General features: G+C 40.0%; 2 pseudogenes; one reads left to right on the forward strand and one right to left on the reverse strand.

Annotated features, from left to right (window-relative positions):
- Gm6067 (predicted gene 6067) lies at positions 7,294 to 8,004 on the reverse strand (annotated as a pseudogene).
- On the forward strand, positions 14,242 to 14,558 carry Gm7123 (predicted pseudogene 7123; annotated as a pseudogene).

The raw sequence follows: 22,652 nt of genomic DNA on the forward strand, positions 1-22,652 counted from the left end.
TTTGGTTCTGGGAGCTCTGATGCTACCTTCTTACCTGAACAAGAACCAAGCATGTATGTGGTACACATGCCCACATACACGCAGACAAAAGAGTCACCCAAAAACTGAAATTAAAAAAAAACAAATAAAATATTTTTGCTTAGTTTTTCAGCCTTAGAAATAATGCTCCAACGAACATCCTTGCACATGGATCTTTGTGATATCTGACTAAGCTTCTTTTATCTATGCTTTGGATATAGTTTAATGGTAATGCTTGTCCAGCCTGCACAATACCCCAATATTGAATCATCACCACTGCAAAATCAGAAAACAAAACCTCTTTGTAAGGGGAGAAACCTCAGTAAGTGGAAATGATGTCAGAGAGGATGTGCATGCTACATTCTAAAGATCTTGTCAAACTGTCTGGGGGGAAAAGCCACAGCCAGAGTGTGTGAGTGCCAGTTTCTTCATATCCTTTCCAAAATTGAAAGATAGCTATCAGAAAGGTTTGCTCATCTGATAGACAGGAAAATGTTCCTTGCTGTCTAAGGAGCTTTCATATGCCTATACTAGACGTCTGGAGGCAGAGGAACAAGGATTTTTCTTTTCATTTTTGATTTTTCAAGACAGGGTTTCTCTGTGTAGCCCTGGCTGTCCTAGAGGCCCAGGCTGGACTTGAACTCAGAGATCCACCTGCCACTACCTCCCAAGTGCTGGGATTAAGGCCATGCGAAAGGGTGGGGGAGGTACTGGTGGCCCTGCAAATAGTTGTCATGTCATGTTTGTTTCTTTTTGTTTGTTTCAAGACATCATTCCACTATGTAGCTCTGGTTATCCTGGTGTTGGGTTCCAGATGAAAGCCAGGGTGACCCCGAAAAAAGAAAAAAAAAAAACTTTAGATACAGAAGCTTAAAAATGAAAGTTTTTTGGTTTTTGTTTTTTGTTTTTTGTTTTTTTTCTTTTTTCTGAGCACTCAGGGTGCCAGCTCCCAATCTGACCCTGGTCCAGGAATGGAGATTGTGCAACATTTTTAAAAGATGTTAACAAAAAGCAATGGGATTGCTGTGGGGAGCTACAATGTTATCTAAGGGAATAAGGGTTGGAGACAGTGCTTTATCCAGGGACCTTGGCTTCAGGGTCCTTAATTAGTTTTCCCAGACCTTAGGTCCGGAACTCAGAGTGATAAGGGGACAGAGGAGCAGGTCAGCTACACACTGTTCAATTAGGGCATAGGAAGCAATTGGTTACATATTTTATAACTAATGCAACTTGGTTTAGATAACAGCAATTTCTGTATTCTTTATCAGTTAACAGACAATCAAGAAAACATTTAGAGAAGTGGGAGAGGTGTTCATTCCAAGACCTGGAAACATGAACTCTTTGACCCTGCCAGCAAGACCGAGACGTTGTCCTTGAGATGGACAACCGTTCACAACAGACGCTGTTCCGCTATAGGGAAGTTCTCAGCAACCCTGGGGCCTGGGACCTTGAATTTAGTTTCTCCCTATGATTAAATGGAGTCTGAAAACAAAATGGTAGTACTTAGAATAAGTTTCTTTTGCTTGTTCCCAACTCTGGAACTCAGTATGTAGACCAAGCTGGACGAAAGCTCATACTAGAGACCTGCCTGCCTCTGCTTCCCTAGTACTGGGACTAAAGGCAAGAGTCACTGAACTCAGTTTAAGATGTTCTTAAAATCGTGTTAAAATTTTCATCTTATGCAATATTAGTATTTCATAATTCTCTAACATGTATGTCCCACATAATCTGTTTCCCATACCACTTTGTGGGATATTTGAGTTTGTCTTTAAAATTGTTGATAACTTATAAGCTATAAGTTATGACTATCTTTGTTCATAAATTTGTGATTCTCTTTACTTTTGAAACATTTAAAACTCACTGAAGAGCAGCATTTAAGGTAATTGACACATATTAACAGAACATTTGGTTGGGTGCAGTGTTGCTTGCCTTTAATCTCAGTGCTCCAGAGGCAGAGGTAGGTCTCATCTACAGAGGGTTCCGGGCCAGCCCAAGCTTCACAGTGAACCCTGCCTTTAAAAAAAGAAAAAAACAAAAAAACACAAGCTGGGCGTGGTGGCACACGCCTTTAATCCCAGCACTCGGGAGGCAGAGTGCAGGCAGATTTCTGAGTTCGAGGCCAGCCTGGTCTACAAAGTGAGTTCCAGGACAGCCAGGGCTATACAGAGAAACCCTGTCTCGAAAGCAACAACAACAACAACAAAAACCAAAAAAAAAAAAAGCCCAACTCTTCCTCTAATTTTTTAAAAATATTTTATTTATTTTATGTATGTGAGTGCACTGTAGCTTCAGACACACCAGAAAGAGGGTATCGGATCTAATTACAGATGGTTGTGAGTCACCATGTGGTTGCTGGGAATTGAACTCAGGACCCCTCCAAGAGCAATCAGTGATCTTAACCACCAAGCCATTTCTCCAGCCCTCTTCTTCTAATTTTCAAAAGAAATTGAAAAATAATTTGTCATCATTTTTGAAGGGTCTCTGGCCAGCTTGAGTTGTTGAGCACAGCTCTGTCAGACCTTGCCCTACTCCCTTATTCCCTCCGCCTTGCTTTAAAAAATGTTAGATTACATTCCTGAAGCTAGGCCCCAAGGTCTAGTCCCATATTTAGCCATTTCTTCCTCCTGAGGATGACTACCAAATACTATCAAAGTATTGTAGCTTAGCAATCAAAAGCCTCCTTTGATCACCTAATTAACATGAGCAATTAAACATCTCATTCTAACCTGTTGCTTCCCCTTGTACCTTTATAAACAACCATTTTCCTATGTGCCACGGGTGTCTCCTCTCTATCCAAAGGCAATCTTTTGTCTCACTCTAGGACAAATAACCCTTACCCTCTTCCTTGTCCCTTTCTCCTTCTCCCTCCACCTCTATCTCCTGTCTTTGTCTCTTATTCCCTGCCCTTTGTCCCATCTGGGGCAAATCAATCTCCATTTTGCTGAGAACTTGATCTTGGGGTTCCTGAGCCAATGCTCTTCATTTCAATCTTAATTAGTAATGGCCAACAAGAAAATAAATTTACACTCTAATGCTATAAAGTCTCCTATGCAATTAAAGAACAAAAAAACAACAAAACAAAACAAACAAACAACAAAAAAAAACTCCATTTCATCCCTCAAGAAGACCAGGTCAGTTTCAACTGACCTAGACCCGTGAGATCTCTCAAACACTGAGCCACCAACCAGGCAGCATACACCAGCTGATATGAGGCCCCCCACACATATACAGCAGAGGACTGTCTGGTCTGGCCTCAGTGAGAAAAGATGCACCTAACCCTTGAGAGACTTGAGGCCTCAGGCGGGCAGACCCAGAGGGGCATGAAGTCTGGACTGTAAGAAAGGATTAAAGAATAAAAACAAAACCAAACAAACAAACAAAAATTCCGAGCCGGGCGTGGTGGCTCATGCCTTTAATCCCAGCACTCCGGAGGTAGAGGCAGGCAGATTACTGAGTTCGAGGCCAACCTGGTCTACAAACTGAGTTCCATGACAACCAGAGCTATACAGAGAAACCCTGTCTTGAAAAAGCAAAAAAGAAAACAAAAACAAACAAACAAACGAACAAAGATTCCATCAGCCAGCCTAGTGGTGCATGCCTTTAATCTCAGCACTTTCGAAGCAGAGGCAGGTAGATCTCTATCAATTTGAGGCCAGCTTGGTTTACCACAGTGAGTTCCATGACAGTCAGGGCTGCATAAAGAAACCTTGTGTCAAAAAAAAAAAAAATCATCAACCAAAAATAGTATTTGTTTCAGAGCAAAGAGAAATAATTTTCTTGTTTGAGTTTGGGAGGTATTTCCTTCCCTCCTAGGGATAAAATATACTTTAACATTATTCTGGGGAAACAGTGAGGAGAGAAAGCTTAGTTAAACAGAAATCACTGTCCTTAAATGACAGGTCAACTACAATTTTGTTTTCTTCTCCTACATCCTGGTTTTCATCGGCTTTTGCTATTTGGGGACATAAGCAGATTGACCAAGGTCTGAAGGAAAGATTTGCAGAAACACAAGGAAGCTGTTGATAGAAAGTATGTCTGAAAATGAACATGGAAGAATAGCCAAGAAGTAATAAAAATATTGAGAACTGATACAGTCTGCAAATAATGTAAATGAAATCAGTCCCATCCCCCCACCCCCTGTACATTTATCTGATTGTAGCTTTCATAGCTTCTTTATCTGATACACTGAGATTTGGTGTAGGGGAAATAACACGATCAAAATATATTGTATGAAAAATATTTTGAATTTCAAAACAAAGATATGGAAACTTAAAAAACTGGAAATCCATCCTACCTAATGTGACGACTATGTCAATTTCATTCAACTGAGATGGTGTTTTCCATTGGCAATTTGAGCCTCTGGTGAGCAAGCAGTCCAGAAGATGTGATCTGCCTAGGGAGGATTATGTTACATTTAGGTGCAGCAGAGGGAAAGCTTGTCTAGAGTCTTGGTATTATAACAAAGAGATAATGGTAATGAGTTGACCCTCATCTGTGAATCCTACATTAGAAGGTATGTAGAGGTCTCATTGGTGGTGGTCATTGGTGTGTAGAGGGGATTCACATTAGCATTTTTATGATTTTTCCTACAAGCAAAAAGGGATGGGAGGAAAGCATTTAAAAACCCAGTACCTCCCTGTAAAGAACAAAAACACACCTTCAGATCTTATGAAAGTTGAAGTGACATCACTTAATGTCATAGAAGTTAGGGAATGAAAAGACTGGGAAAGTTCTAGAAGATGCAAAATATTTTATCCACTGACTAGAATATATAAGTATGCCCTGTCAGAATCAGTTGTACTATGTTTGATAAACAAACATATATAACACATATTGCAAAACACAGATAAGAACCTCAAGGCAAAGAGCAGCTCAACACTAATACAATTGTATCAAGTCACTCTGCCCTAGTATACAAAACAAAAGGAGGTCTTGTGCTTCAAAGTCTATGTTTTCTAGGCTTGTGCTTTGGTGATTCCAGTTTAACTGAAACAGGTTTTCACTTACTACAACTATGATTAAGAAACAATACTCATTTGCCTTTGAAATGTGAAGTAACTAACAGTAAACCTCTCAAGTGGAATTTTAGGGCTGAAAAATACTTTTAAAGATTGTCTATAGTCCAAATTCTTTATTCCTTTACAAAGAGTCTTCACGAAAGTATGTACTATATGCAATGTTACAGGGAACTTACTTCAGAACAGGAAGAGGAAATACTCGTTGTCTCTGCGCCCTAGGCTCAACATTCAACCTACTGGACCATACTGCCTCCCTCCTACTACTAGTGTCTCAGAGTTTTCACAATTTAACCATGAGCAAAATTTGTACAAGATCATTTGTTATACTAAGCTTGCTTAGATTTTAAAAATGGGTAATAACTAAGGAAAATACAATCTTTTCACTTTCTGTGAAATGCGTCTACGGAAGCAAATAAATGTTTGTTTGTTTTAACACAGGGTCTTTTTATTTTGTAACCTGGGTTTTCCTTGGAACTCTCTATGTAGACCAAACTAGCCTTGAACTCATAATGATCTGGCTGCCTCTGCCTCCAGAGTGCTGAGATTAAAGACTTGGGCCACCATACCCACCTGAAATCAAATAAACTTAAAAAAATAATAATAATTTCTTCTCATTGATATGATTTTAGGAATCGCCCCAAATTTCCCAGATTATTCATCTTTTATCTGCACGTGCTCAACAAAGGCTCATTCTATGTTTCAAAATCCTTTGTACGCCATGGACTTATCTCCATAATAGTCAGTTTGTCCCAGATGCTATTGCTTCTATTATTTCAGATGTATCATTTCATTCTCGGTGTTAGTCTAGCTGTGTCAGCAAATAGTCCAAGCCTGTATGCTTAATATCAAGAAGGGACTTTTGAAATGTTAATTAAAGCTATAGAATTCTTGGGAATTAGGGACAGGAGGACATTTGTGCTTCTGGAAATATAATTTTCCTAGCACATTCTCATTTGCTTCTCATCTTTTCATCTTCTCAACTATATAAAAGAACTTGTGAAATCTCAGAAACACTCCAAAATAGGAAGTTATCTACATTGAAATAAAAAAAAAGGAATCATGCAACAACAACAAAAAAAAAAAAGGTTATTCGACATCGTTAGTCATCAGAGAAAAATACATGAAAAGGACAACAGGTGAAGATATCATTTCATATACATACACATGGATGACTAAAGAATATTGAAAAATATTACCTGAAAAATAACAAGAATTGGTGAGGATATTTTAAAAATGGAATCTTCCTACATAGCTGCCAGGAAAGCAAAATGGTGTAGCTGCTTAGAAAGTAGTTCATTCATTCCTCAAAAAGTTAAAGCTAGAATTACTGAATATCCAACATTCCTGTTTCCAAATGTTTACCCCAAGTAACTGAAAATGAATGTGAACAAATGTACACATATGTTCATAGCAACACTATGTACAAGAGCAAGAATGTGAAACTAGATCACATATTTTTGAACTCAAATATCTATCAGCAGGTAACTGAACAACCAGATGTGTTGTACCTATTCAATGGAATATCTACATCCGTAGAAAGGAAATAAAATGAAATACTGATCTATGCTATGAAATGGAAGAGCCTTGAAAGTAAGTGGAAAAAGTCAGGCACAAAAGGTCACATAGTATGATTGCACATGTAGAACATCTAAAATACATTCGTAATGACAGAATGGAAAATGGTAGATGCTAGAGGGAGACTGCATAATAGGCAAGGATTTTTACTTTGGGCTTCTGGGCAGGTTTTATGATGAGAGGTTTGACGACGTACAAAGTCATGATACTGTTTAAAAATATTTAATTTTATATTATTTCAACTTCTCCTGTATAATTATGTGTTATGAAAAGAATCTGCATTGGAGTCTTGAAGCTAAAGATTTATAACTTTTTTTTTCCAAAAGCTCTTAAAAGTCTGAATATGTGGCACATGGCCTATAATCCCAGCACACCAGGGGCTCAGGCAGGAGCACTTAAGGCCATCCTGATTACATAAAAAGTTCTAAGCCAGTGCTGTGCACATCCACAAAGTGAAACCCCTGTCTCAAAAACGAATAGTTATTGAAAGATATCCAAGAAGACATTGTCGATAATAACCCTTCAGAAAACAAAATGTAGAAAAGTAACTTTCTTGGGATGAAATTGTGTTCAATAAGATCTAGAATGATTGTCTTGCTCATTGACCTTGGCTTGTTTCTCATTTATAACTGCAAATGTATATGTATTCATATATGTGTGTGTGTGTCTATGTATATCACTTCTTATTTTTTTTATTTATAAACCTAAACTTAACTCTGCAATCCAACTTGACTAGGAGAGGAATGAGGAACGAGGAAAATATGCAACTTAAAGAAGATCAGTGTGAACACAGATTACAGGGAATTACGAGCAGAGGGGGTGGTGGCGCTCTCCTGAGCTACAGGAGGAATGGTCTGGTGGGTAAGAAGCCAGCTAGTCAAAAGAATCGGAGTTGTCCACAGATGAAAATGGTGACCTTCTAACTGGTCTTGCCATTCCTGAACCCAAAACGCTTCCACGATGCTCATGCCTTCTTTCACCTTCCCAAAGTCTACATATTTGCCATCCACCCACTTCACAGAGCAGATTTGGAGAACAACAGCAGCAACAACAACAAAACATGAAATGGTCCAGCATTTGCCATGGACAATTTGCCAGGACCAGTATACATCAGGATGAAGTCCTCGGCCTCAAATTTCCCTCCTTTGCTGGACCTGCTGCCAATGCCATTATGGCGTGTGAAGTCACCACCCTGGTCCATGAATCCTGGAATAATTCTGTAAAAGGAGGAACCCTTATAACCAAATCCTTTCTCCCCAGTGCTCAGAGCACGAAAGTTTTCTGCCATCTTTGGAATTTTGTCTGCAAACAGCTCATAGGAGATTCAGCCAGAGGGGTCACCATCAGTCGTGATGTTGAAGAACACGATGGGGTTGATCATAGCTGCAGCAAGTGGAATAGGGAACAGTGGGGGCAGCAAGCAGTCTTAACCACTGTTCATCTCTGCAGCCCCACAACACTGAAGTTATAAACACCTCAGTGAGTTCTTCATTTACATATAACATCAAATACAGCTATTTTAAGATATAACATAAATTGCATATTACATATTATGCTCTTGACTTATTTACCTTTACATTCATAAATTTTAATTGCTGCCAAGCCTTTTGACTTGAGTTTGATTGATCCCCTAGGGCTTACATAATGAGAGGAGAGAACTGAGTTCTGCAAGTTGTGTACACACACACACACACACACACACACACAGAGAGAGAGAGAGAGAGAAAGAGAGAGAGAGAGAGAGAGAGAGAATAAAAACACTTCAATTAATGCCAAATGTCCCTGGTTGTAAAAGAAAAATCTCCTTCTGTTTATACTCACTATATTATATCATTATCTTCTTCATTATAGTAACCTTGACAATATTTTTCTAACTTAAACTTTTCCCTGTTGTCAAAAAACTCTATTTTTTTCTTTTTAAAGATTTATTTATTTATTTATTTATTTATTTATGTATTTAATGTATGTGAGTACACTGTAGCTGTGCAGATGGTTGTAAACCTTCATGTGGTTGTTGGGAATTGAATTTTTAGGACCTCTGCTCACTCTGGTCAACCCTGCTTGCTCTGGTCAACTCCACTCTTTCAGTCCCTGCTTGATCCAGCCCAAAGATTTATTTATTATACATAGGTACACTGTAGCTGGCTTCAGACGCTCCAAAAGAGGGCGTCAGATCTCATTGTGGGTGGTTGTGATCCACCATGTGGTTGCTAGAATTTGAACTCAGGACCTTCGGAAGAGCAGTCAGTGCTCTTACCTGCTGAGTTATCTCGCCAGCCCCCCAAAAAACTCTTGATGTTCAATGTTCAACAATTATTCTTCCAACTCTCTGTGACTCCTTCACTAACAGCTTCTATTTTCTTTTTTTCTTTTTATTAGATATTTTCTTTATATACATTTCAAATGCTATCCCGAAAGTTCCCTATACCCTCCCTCTGCCCTGCTCCCCTACCCACCCACTCCCACTTCTTGGCCCTGGCATTCCCCTGTACTGGGGCATATAAAGTTTGCAATACTAAGGGGCGTCTCGTATCTCTAGCTGCATATGTAGCAGAAGATGGCCTAGTCGGCCATCACTAACAGCTTCAAGATCATTCACAGTTTTCAATTTTGTCTAGTCCTTCACAACAATTAAAGCTAGTGATTTAATGTAATTTCCCTCCTGAGTAATATTATCTTCATTCACTATCTGTTGCAGTGTGAGGAGGAAAGCCTTACAGGTTACAGTCCATCATCAGGGAAGCTAAAACAGAAACTCCTGGCAGGAACTTGAAGGCAAAACTGAAGTAGAGACCATAGGGGAACACTTGCTCTCCATGGCTTGCATGGCTACCATTCTTACACAGGCCAGGCTAACCTGCCCCGAGGATATTTCTACCCACAGTGATCCGGACCCTCCCTTATCATTCAAGAATCAATAAAATGTCCTACAGTCAGGACCCACAGACCAGTCTAATAGAGACAATTCTTCAATTGATGTTACTTCTTCCCATGTGACTCTAGTTTATGTCAACTTGACAAAAACTAACCAGAACACTATCTAACAAAACAAGTCTGTGAATTTGTCTACTTTAAGATGTAAATTAATAGCTGAACTTTTTTTTTTCATTTAGGGAGTCTACATACTTACATGACAGACTACAAAGAACTTTCTATATTTCATTGGCATTGCAATAAGTGCAGTTTAAGAATGATGCTGTCTTTCTGTTAATGCTTCTCTGTTGCAGAAAGACAGTCCACTCATTTGTGGATGAGCATGTCTCAACTATAGGAATGATGTCTGCCAAACCCAGCACTTTTCAGTCCATTTCTCTAGTAACTGTGCAGAGAAAGCCATCTTAACTAGTAGTTAAGGTTTAACTCAAAGTTTGATGATTTTTGTGTAGTGATTTCTCCTTTTATATTACAGTTCCCCTCTTTGATTTGTTCTTCCTCTCTCTAGTACAAGCAGCCTTCAGTGTAGAGCAGTATCGGTTAAGCTAAAGCCAGGACTGAAAACTTGTCTTAAGTCAGTGACACTTCCTCTATGTCTTTCTTTACACATAAGACTGTCAAGTGAGACTTTGGGGCCTAGGCTAGAGAAAGACTGATAAGACGGATTTTGCTCAGGGCTTCTCTTTGCTGAGTATACAGAATGAGAGAAAGAGAACCAGAAAGAAAACTGGGGAAGCAAAAGGTTGGTATTTTGACTGATTCTTTCATTTTGAGTCCCCAGAAGGACTTAATATAGCCGAATGCTGAGGGAACCATTATAGCTGGTCTTTCTTCTTTGTGAGTTCTCCTCACCACCACCACCCAGCCACCTTTATCCCTAAAATTTCACCCCCTGTCACTAGATAGGAAAGGAAGAAGAATAGATGGGAGAGAGATAAAGATCTATGAATTGAATTGTTCTTCTTGGTTCTTCTTTGAGCACAACTACTAACAAACTGAAACCATCCCCCACCACCACCATACCACCACCGATGACCAACGACCACCTACGCTACCTCTTGGGGCCCTAGCATTTATATACCATCTGAAAAGTTCTCAGAATTCCTAATGATCACACAATCACAGAAATTATCTGCAGCTGGCAAAACCATGCCTCTGCTAGAGCACGAGACAGATCATAGTCAACTGCTTTGGACAGTCTGAAGCAGCACTACATCCCCACACCAGGGATTAAAAATGCAAACATATTCTTATAATATTTTTGTGTTTTTAAAAGAAACCTAAATTCCAGAATTCTCACTACAAACCTTTTTTTTTTTTTTTTTTTTTTTTTTGGAACTTTCCATGATGCTGGGATCAAATAATCACATTCATAATAGAAAAAAAAAATATGATACAGTTGGATGAGCAGCCCCAGATTCCAGTACCTCAGAAGCTAGAAACTGTGTGGAATTTGGAAGCCAGTGCCATGAACACACACAATACTGTTTACACAAGGGGCATCAGGAACAGAGGTACGGACAGCTAGCAGACTCTAGTGTGAACATCTTAGTAAACCTGTTGCAACACATGTGGTTAAACCAGCCAGCTGAACAAAGCCAGAAAAAAAATACAACCAGAGTCTGTTCTTTCATGAATAGATGGAAGCTTGCAACTGATGTAATCTGGGCTTCATATGATCCCATTTCGCCATCTAGAAAAATCTAGGATATTTAGGTCATATGAGTCTTGTTTTCTAGGCGGCAGTCTTAAAAACAACAGAGACTGGTCAGGTACAGCAGTGCACATTTATAATCCTAGCACTTGAGAGACAAAGGTAGGTGGATCCCTATGAGTTGGAGACGAGTCCAGTCGAAAGTTATGTAGTGAGACCCTTCCTTCAAAAAAAAGGAAGAGGAGGAGGAGGAGAAGGAGGAGGAGGAGGAAGAGGAGGAGGAAGAGAAAGAGGAAGAAGAGGAGAAAAGAAAGGGAAAGGAATACCATGTGGCTTCTGAGCCATTACCCTTTCTGAAAGGCCTTCACACTATCTTGCCTAACAACATAATAACTGGCTATTGCTCTAATCCTTTGTAAATACCTCTCCATTAGTGTTTGCCACATAGTCTCCCAAATCAATAGGGATATTCTGCCTTCAGAAAAGTCTTCTATCTTATATTTCCTTTGTCCCTCTTTATAAGCTGCGTATCATTCTACAAACAAATTGTGCAGAGAGCCCCTTTGCTTCTCTCAGTTCATAGTATTTCTTTTGTGAGACTTGATATCTGAGAACCCAGACTGTTGCTACTTTTAGATAACAGTATCTTTTTATCTCGTTTTTTGGCTTGTATGCCTAATGCAGAAAACCAAGCACTCAAATTATATATTTATTAGTTATTTTACTATTTACTTTATATCCTGCTCACTGCCCCCTCCCAGCCACCCCCTCCCACAATTCTTTCCCCATCCCGCTTCTCCTCTGAGTGTGTGTGGCCCACTAGGTATTCCCCCACCGTGGCACTTCAAGTCTCTGTGAGGCTAGGTACTTCCTTCACTCCTGAGACCAGACAAGACAACCCAGCTAGAAGAACATAGCCCACAGGCAGGCTTTTGAGACAGCCCCTTCTCCAGTTGTTTGGACTCACATGAAGACCAAACAGCACATCTGCTACATATGTGCATGGTAACCTAGTTCCAGCCTATGTATGTTCTTTTGGCTATTGCTCTAATCTTTGTAAATACCTCTCCATTAGTGTTTGCCACATAGTCTCCCAAATCAATAGGGATATTCTGCCTTCAGAAGTCTTCTATTTTATATTTCCTTTGTCCCTCTTCATTAGCTGAGTATCCTTCTACAAACAAATTGTGCAGAGAGCCCCTTTGCTTCCACTGGAGTTCAGCCTCTGAGAGCCTCAAAGTTTCAGGTTAGTTGACTCTGTTGGTCTTCCTGTGGAGTTAGTATAGGCCACAATCCTTCCTCCTGTTCTTCCATAAGAGTCCCCAGGCTCCATCCACTGTTTGGCTGTGGGTGTTTGTATCTGTCTGAGTCAGCTGCTAGGTAGAGCCTCTCAGAGGACAGCCATGCTCCTGTCTGCAAGCAGAACAGAGTATCATTAATAGAGTCAGGGATTGGTTCTTGCCCATGGGATGGGTCTCAAGTTTAGCTGGTTATTGTTTGGCCAGTTCCTCAGTCTCTGCTTCATCCGCTGTGCCTGCATTTCTTGTAGACAGGATAAGTTTTGGATCAAAAGTTTTGTGGGTGGGTTGGTATCACTACTGTTCCATTGGAGTTCCTGCCTGGTTACAGGAGGTGGCCTCTTCAGGCTCCATGTCCCAAATGCTGTGAGTCACAGCTAAGGACACCCCCATTGATTCTTGGGCTCCTCCCTTGTCCCAGGTCTTAGTCTCTTCCTGGAGATGTCCCACTTCCTCACCCCTAGCAATTGCAGATTTCTATTAATTCTCATGGCCATCTGGTCATTCCTCTGTCCCTCCCCACACCTGATCCTGAACTACAGGCAATAGAGAGAAACACCCCCATTCCTCTCCCCAAACCCTCTCACACACAGTTTCTACCATCCATCTGCCTCTTATGACTATTTTATTCTCCCTTCTAAGTAAGATTCAAGCATCCTTGCTTGTGCCTTCCTCCTTGTTTAGCTCCTTTGGGTCTGTGGAGTGTAGCATGGATATCCTGTATTTTATGCCTGATATCTGCTTATAAGTGAGTACATACCATGCATATCCTTTTGGGTTTGGGTTACCTCACTCAAGATGATAGTCTCAAGTTCCATACATATGCCTGCAAAATTCATGATGTCTTTGCTTTTAATGGCTGAATAACATTCCATTGTGTAAATGTACTACATCCTAAAATGAGTCACCAGTATATGTTATAGAAATTTAATATACCATGCTAAGATATTTGTGGAGACAGGCAAGTGAACACTAGTGCCAATTTTTATTGTGATAAAGCAGAAAACCATATTATAAAAAGGATGTTTCAGGGTATTTGAGTAAACAGATGTGGCATTAAAGCTGCATTAATCCTGTGGTGGTTTGAATAAGAATGTTAAACACATGAAACTCAAGAAAAATGAAGACTGAAGTGTGGACACTATGCCCCTCCTTAGAAGTGGGAACAAAACACCCATGGAAGGAGTTACAGAGACAAAGTTTGGAGCTGAGATGAAAGGATGGACCATGTAGAGACTGCCATATCCAGGGATCCACCCCATAATCAGCATCCAAACGCTGACACCATTGCATACACTAGCAAGATTTTATCGAAAGGACCCAGATGTAGCTGTCTCTTGTGAGACTATGCCGGGGCCTAGCAAACACAGAAGTGGATGCTCACAGTCAGCTATTGGATGGATCACAGGGCTCCCAATGGAGCAGCTAGAGAAAGTACCCAAGAAGCTAAAGGGATCTGCAACCCTATAGGTGGAACAACATTATGAACTAACCAGTACCCCGGAGCTCTTGACTCTAGCTGCATATGTATCAAAAGATGGCCTAGTCGGCCATCACTGGAAAGAGAGGCCCATTGGACACGCAAACTTTATATGCCCCAGTACAGGGGAACGCCAGGGCCAAAAAGGGGGAGTGGGTGGCTAGGGGAGTGGGGGTAGGTGGGTATGGGGGACTTTTGGTATAGCATTGGAAATGTAAATGAGCTAAATACCTAATAAAAAATGGAAAAAAAAAAGAATGTCCCCTTTTCCCGTTCTCTTTGGTTCTCGCCCCGTGCAGACGGACGCCAGAGCTGAGCCTGCGTCGCCATGCCTTGGAAAATTGAGGAAATCAAGGATTTTCTGCTCACATCCCGGTGGAAGGATGCCAAGTCTGTCAAGATCAAGAAGAACAAGGATAATGTGAAGTTCAGGGTTCGCTGCAGCAGGTACCTTTCCACCCTGGTTATCACAGACAAGGAAAAGGCAGAGAAGCTAAAGCAGTCCCTACCCCCTGGTTTGGCAGTGAAGGAGCTAAAATGAACCAGACCTCTGCGTGTGACTATTAAAAACCCTGAAAAGTCCAAAAAAAAAAAAAAAAGAATAGGAATGTCCCCCTTAGGTTCATATCGTTGAATGCTTGGTCATTAGAGAGTGCCACTACTTGACAGGGGCTTGGAAGTGTGGCCTTGTTGGAGAAAGTGTGTCACCAGTGTCGGCTTTGAGAATTAAAAAACTCAAGCTAGGGCCAGTATATCTCTCTATTGCCTATGGATCTGAGTGTAGACTTCTCAGCTACATGCCTGCCTGTATGTGACCATGCTTCTTGCCACTTTGATAAATGGACTAAACCTCTGAAACTATAAGTAAGCCCAAATTAAATGTTTTCTTTTATAAGAGTTGCTGTGGTTATGGTTTCTCGTCACATCAATAGAATATTGACTAAGACAAATTTAAAGGTCATCAGAGTTTAATCTTGAGTTTCTTTAGTAACTAAATTGCCATTGCACCTAAGAAATTCATGAAATCAAAGAGAAACCAGAATCCTTTTAAAGAGAAGTCCTTAAATAAAAGAAAGTGATTTTATACTATATCTGATATATAAATATGTTCCAGTGGCTTCTACATAGCAAGCCCAAGCAGGTAACCTCTACCTAGAGAAGTACTATACAGTCAAGGTGAAGTAAAGTGAGTTCTCTCTGGTTGCAGGCTTTCCTATTCATAGCAAGAAACTCTCCTGCATGACAGACAAAAATCAAGCAAGTTGAGAGCATACAAAACCTGCTATGGACCTTCTTCTGTACTGGTTGGTATGGGTCAGATGCATACATTATTTGTATCTCTTTCATTACATACCACATAAAGCGAAGGAAGCATGTGTGTGCACACACAGAGGAGATGGGGGGGTGCTGAGGAGCAGACTAGAAATACCAGAATGTATCTTCCAAAGGCTACAGTGGTGGGGAGCTTCATAAAAAAGCCCGAATTTTAGCTGTACTCTAGAAAAGATGACAGGACAATCATTTGGCAGAAGATAACAGTATAAACAAGGCTAGATACTGGGAAGGAACAGAGTATGTGGAGAAGGAAACAAAGTTGCTCTCACAAGAGCAAAATACTTATGCTGAATAAGTCTGATAAGACATTTTGGATCTTCAGTGGTGGCAGTTAGAACAGAACTTTAGAAATTTGAACAAGGAAAGAGGAGATAAAAGGCCACTAGATTTTCTTATACATCTGAGCATAGATAATGCATCACCAAGGGAGTCTCCAGCCACTCGTTGACATGTGGAGGACTCAACCAAGAATGTTGTCTTTTAATAACACAAGGAGAAGGCATGATGATGTAGAAATTGAACAAAGTATAAATAAATAAAGTGTGGCTTGGGTTATAGCTTCTGTATTCTGAAAGCAAACTATTGTTGTTGCCTTATGCTGATTTTGATATTCTCTTCTTATGGACAACTTTAATACTGCCAAGAAAAGATAAGAACTGTTTGTTCAGTTGTACAATTAATTTTTTTTAACAAAAAGTCTACTTTTCTAGCCTGTCGGTATTTTACTCTTCAATATAGATCAGTATTTTCCTGAATTTTGTCTAAGAGTTGCAAAGATGTCTGTATTCATGTTATCACACAGCCCAACAGATATTTTCTGTTACTCTGCCAAGCAAAGAGAGAGTGCAAAAGTTAACACTCAATCCTTCTATGTTCTCACAGTGAATATGGGGTTTGGGGACTCTGGGAACACTGTAGGGATAAATGAAGAGCAGCCATTTTCAAAAAGGACAAACTATTCTGCTTTTTACAAGGCCTGTCCTCAAGAGAACCTATTAACAGAGGTTGACCTATTATACTGCTATTACAGTTTAATTATCTGGGAAACAAAAATACAGAATGTCTCTAACTCTAGTCAGTCTGACTCACTCAAGATTGAGGGAGAAATGTGAGATTTATAGCCCAGGGGCAAGGAATCACTAATAGACTAAAAGTTAATCATAAGACTAGAGAATATTTCCCTGCCATATCCCACCTTACCATCAAATTCATAGATGCTCACTAACACAAGTTTCTTTCATGTTTGGATTTTAGCAAAAACTTACAAAACATGGGGAAGGACAAAAAGTAAAATTTGAGAGACAGAGCAAGTATCCTTGTATAATGGCAGAGAAGTTGGAATGTTCAGATTGTTAATTTAAATAACTATGATTCATATGTTAATGAGTCTGGATGTAAGAATACATAACCAGTGTCATAGTTACTTCTCTATTGCAGTGAAAAGCAACTCTTATTAAAGGAAGCACTTAATTGAGGGCTTGCTTACAGTTTTAGAGGGTTGTTCCATGATCATTGTGGCAGTAAGCCGATAGGCATGGCGCTAGAGCAGTAACTGAGAGATTTACATCCTGATCTGCAGGCAGAAGGCATTGAGAGAAGAGAACACTGGGCCTGTCTTGGGCTTTTGAAACCTCAAAGCCCACTCCTACTTACACACTGAAGTGGAAACTTCTGGTTACTTTGGAAAGTCAGTTATGTCAAATGATGTTTTGCTGGGCACACAGGTGAAAGGATGTCTTCCTGAAGCAGACACAAGTGAAAGGATAGTTTGCTATAGCAGACATGTGAAAGGATATGTGTTGTTTTGAAAGAATATAACTATGACCCCGCAAACATTGGGAGCTCAATCGTTGGTTCACTTTGCTCTGTCTCTCTAGTCTTTGCTGACAATGTGAATGTATTGGTTTGCCTTACATTGTGTTACTGAGCTTCACTTGTGGTAACTTCATAAAGAGAAAAGAACTGCAGCTTCTTGCTGTTTCCTAAGACTCAGGCCAGCTGGAAAGCCTCACAATTTCTTCTGGATTGAACTGCTCTTGCTGATTCCTGTGAGGTGTATGCCCAGTGGGCTGGACTGCAGCTGCTGGTTTGTGTGTGGTGTTTGCTAATGGACTGGACTGAGATCAACAGAGATTGGAATCTCCTCAAAGAACTATTTCTAAACAGGTCCACTTCCCTTGTATCCTAATAATCTTTGTTTTCCACTACCTCTGGGCTAAAGGGGAGGCTGAACCCTTGTTAAAGTAGGCTGTGAAAAATTTATGCCTACAACACATCTCCCCCATGAAGGACTCACCTACTCCAATATAGCCATATCTCTGAATTCTTCTTAAACAGCTCTACTCCCTGATGAATATGCATTCAAATGAGCCCATGGGGCCTTTCTCATTCAAACCACCACAAAGAGTAATAACAAATGAGTGACCTAGATATATATGCTTATGGGTAATATGCATAGATGTCATGTGGGAAGCGAGGTCCTATCTCTGGAACCAAGACAAATGGCTAAGCAAATGAAAGCTTGAATAGATGGACAATATGAGAAAGAGATAAGAGGAACAGAATTTAGAGAATGAATGCACACACACAAACACACACACACACACACACACACACACAGGGGTTTATTAGAACAATTTATAGGCTGAGCTCTAGCTAATACATTAGTGATTGTCTAAGAATCCGGTAGTTGTTCAGTCTATAAGACTGGATGTCACAGTTGGTCTTCCAGTAGACGCCATAAAAGTAGGCTCTAATGCCAATGAAGGAATGGACTTGCCAGCAAGGTGAGAAAAGGCAGGCGAAACCGAAAATCTTCCTTCTTCCTTGTTCTTACATAGTCTTTCAGCAGAAAGTATGGCCCAGGTTAGAGGTAGGTTTTCCTGCTTCAAAAGATCTGGGTTAGAGGTATGTCTTCTCCTATTGAAGACTCAGATTAAAGGTATGTCTACTTACCTCAGAGATCCAGATTAGAAGTGGATCATCCCACTTCAAGTTAAGCAAAAATCCCTCAGAAGTGTACTCCTCTATTTTTTTTGGGGGGGGGAGGGTTCAGTTAATTCCAGATATACTCAAATTGACAACAATATTAACCATCACAGCCTTCTCAGTAGAATGGACACAGCTATGGCAAGAATTGCTGTGCTTAAAGATATGTCAACAGACACATCCCAAACTGAAAAGTGAAGTGAAAAATCCCCTGCAGAAAGCATAAGATGCAGTGTTTAAGAACTTTGAGTTAACTATAAAGCATACGGCATAACTGCACAAAAGAGAACGGAACAGAAAAAGAATTAAATAGTGAATGTCAAGCATGTGTGATGTTTACCATTGATCTTAGTGCTTACTATGGTGAAGTAGCAGAATCTCAAGTTAAAGAACCACGAAGTTATCTCAAAATGACTTTAAAAAAAAAAACAAGATTGGTGTGAGGCATCAAGCTGTAGACTCAGTTTAGCGAACCTCTGGAAGGATGAATATCAAACCACTGCATCTAGGCATAAGATATTACAAAAATCAAAGGAAGAAAGAATACCTGAAAGAATTCAAGAGGAAAGAGAAAAAGTTCTACACATGCAACTCAGCTATCTTGGACTCACTCAGCTGCTCAGGCTGGCCTCACACTCATGATCCTCCTGTTTCGTCCTCCCAAGTCCTGGGACTTGGGTGTCTACCACCATTTTCAGAGATTAGAGCTATATCTGATTGTCTAAGAAATTGTGTAAATAAGAAGTGAGCACACTGAAATATTTAAACATTGCAAGAAAATAAAAACAGCAACCTAGAATTATTTACCATGCAAAAATTTCTGTCAAAACTAAAGGTAATATAATAGCTTCTTAGACAGACAACGTTAAGGAAGATTGTTAAAAGTAGCATGCTTTGCAAAGAAAAAGTGTTAAATTAAGTTCTTCAGGTAGGTGAAGAGATGATTTTGTGGTGAAGACCACTGACTTCTTTTCTAGAAGACCCAGATTTGATTCCTACTACCCACATGGAAACTAACAGCCATCTATAAATACAGTCCTAGTTGCCCCAGTGCCCTATTCTGGCTTCCTTAGATAAGATTTCTACATATGGTATATACACACATTTAGGAAAAACAGTCATACACATAATGAGTGAATGAATGAATGAATGATATTAAAATAAGTTCTTCAGGAGGGTGCTCCCCCACCCACCTGCCCACTCCTGCCCCACTGACCCTACCCTGGGGCATCAAGCCTTCACAGGACCAAGAGCCAGTGAAGGCACGGGGGAGAGGGTGGGATTCGGGGGGGGGGCTCCTAAGAGAGGAAACATTTGGATCTGCATAAAAATAAATAACATTACAAAAGGAATAAGTGATGGCCAGACCTGCAGGCAACTCTCTGCCCCAATTGTCAAGCAAGTGTCTCCACAATAGCAAACAAATGTGTGATGGAGAGGTGAGAAAGATGGAAGAACAGTGTGTGCCATGTGGAGGGAGGCAGAACTGAAGACACAAAGGCAGTAACAGGTGTTAGAGAGGACTGATTTGACAGTGGAACAAGTCATTGCCAAATGGGGTCCTCGGGGTGGTATGTATCAGCCTGGCACTTCCACAGATGCAGACTCGGTCCCCAAACACACAGCCCTGCTGCGGGATCTCCCTGACTATCAGCACGATGGAGGCCCAAAATGAGGTACGGGCCACTCTTTGGATTTGACCTCCTCGAGGGACTACAGTGGTCCATGCTGCCACCAAGGGGCATATCTGGGTCAGTGGTTCTGATGCATCTGGGGTCCGGGTTGACGTCCATGGCCCATATTAACCACAGAAGTTTATGCAGATGTTCATGGTCTATGCTGTAGCTTGAAGCCATGTTGATGTCCATGTGCCAGTCTGATGCTAGGAGCCAAATTGATGTGAGTGACCTGAGGCCATAGTAATGTCCATGGTGCAGGGTGCCTCTGAGAGCCTTGTCTGGCATCATAGTCCTACTACAGCTGGGAGCCAAGTTTGTAGCCTGTGCTGTTGACAGAAACCATGTGGAAGCCCACAATCCATGGTCCCGTTGACTGTCAAGAGCTAGGAAGCTACTTTGGCAGACATATTCATGACTGCAAGTACACAGCGGAGAAAGAGGACCATAGAAGGCTTTGGTGACAACTTCTATCTCCCCAGCCCACTTCTCCCAAAGTAACCTCCTAAAATGAAAGCCATCAAAGAGAACTCTTAAAAATTATGATAAGGATACTGAAGTGTAGCTGTCCACAAGTAATGGCTTCTGGTGGTAGAGAAATACTCAGTTTTCTTTAGCAGGTGGGTCAGTGGGAGTTTGACCATGCTCCCGTGAGAATATAGACAACATAAATTAGACTTGTTTTTTGTTTTGTTTTATTTTTATTTTGTTGGGGGAAGAGGAGGTCACAAGGGTGGTGATGGCAGACATGGAAGGACTAGAAAGGGAGTGTAATCAAGATGTATTATGTAGCTGGGTGTGGTGGCGCATGCCTTTAATCCCAGCACTCAGGAGGCAGAGGCAGGTGGATTTCTGAGTTCGAGGCCAGCCTGGTCTACAAAGTAAGTCCCAGGACAGCCAGGGCTATACAGAGAAACCCTGTCTCGAAAAACAAAAACAAACAAACAAACAAAGATGGAAAAAATAAACAAATAATAAATTTTGGAAAAAATAAATAAGACTAAATAAAAGCTGTTCATGATTTTACTTGATCTACTAGATAAAACACTTGTTCAAAAATAATAGTGGCAATGTATTAGATTATATCTGTACATATAATATATGTTTATATCTCTGTATAATACATAGCAGTAATAAAAAAGATACAAAGACTTTGTACTATATATGAAACAGTGGAGTATTATTCGAAAGTGGCTTGAGCCAGGGGGGTGGTGCATCCCTGTAACTCTGGCATTTGAGTTGATAAAGACAGAACCAGGAGTTCAAACTTAGCCTAAGTTGCATAGCAAAAGCAACCTCAACAGAAAGAAAGCAATTAAATATACAATAAGCACATAAATAAAGGTGAAAGGATGAGTTATTTATAAAAATTATGTAAACTCTAAAGAACACTACCAAACTTTTTAAAAATGTAATTGACATACTGAGAAAAATATAAATCATATAAGACACTCATTTAAAACTTTTAAATGATGGGGGCTTGGGAGATTGCCAAGCAGTTAAAAGTACTTGTTGATCTCGCAGAGGATCTGGGTTTCAGTTCTAGAATCCACAAGACAGTTCATAACTGTCTGCAAATGCAGTCCCAGTGGGTCCAACATTCACTTCTAGCTTCTATGAGCTCCACAGACATACATGTAGGCAAAGCATTCATACACATAAAATAATAAAATTAAATTTAAAAACGAAAATAAAAAAAAAACATCAAAGAGAGAGTGGGAGCCAAAACTATGAATGAGGGCAATTAATAAAAAATAGTAACAAATATAGTAAACTAATCCAACTATATCAATAATTAATGGGCAATGTTCTAGATACACTAATTAAAAAGTTATATTAAAAAAAAAGCCGGGCATGGTGGTGCATGCCTTTAATCCCAGCACTCGGGAGGCAGAGGCAGGCAGATTTCTGAGTTCAAGGCCAGCCTGGTCTACAAAGTGAGTGCCAGGACAGCCAGGGCTACACAGAGAAACCCTATCTCGAAAAACCAAAAAAAAAAAAAAAAAAAAAAAAAGTTATAAAACTGTATGAAAAAAACAGAACTCTACTATATTTTATCTGTAAGAAGCCTGCCTTGGTATATGTGAAGCTATCATAATGAAATCTGTTACTATGTACGTTAATTTAATAATTAATTTTAAAAAAACATAAAGGAGGCTAGGTATGATGGTGCACACCTTTAATCCTCAGAAGGCAGAGGCATGTGAATCTCAGAGACTGAGGCCAGCCTGGTCTACAGAGCAAGTTCCAGGACAGTCCAGGCTACACAGAGAAATCCAATCTTTAAAATATATATATGAAAGCCAGGCGTGGTGGTGCATGCCTTTAATCCCAGCACTTGGGAGGCAGAGGCAGGTGGATTTCTGAGTTCAAGGCCAGTCTGGTCTACAAAGTGAATTCCAGGACAGCCAGGGCTATACAGAGAAACCTTGTCTCGAAAAACCAAATATATATATATGTACATATAATACATACATATATATATATATATATATATATATATATATATATATATACATACACATATATATGTATATATATTATGGTTTTGTAATCTCATATACACATATATGAGATTACATACATATATCATATATATGAAGCCTATTATAAATATAAAGACATAAATTTGAAAGTGTGAAGAAAGATATAAAACTACCACCAATTTAAACAAAA

The sequence above is a fragment of the Mus musculus genome, chromosome X, assembly GCF_000001635.26.
Source record: "Mus musculus strain C57BL/6J chromosome X, GRCm38.p6 C57BL/6J".
NCBI lineage: Eukaryota > Metazoa > Chordata > Mammalia > Rodentia > Muridae > Mus > Mus musculus.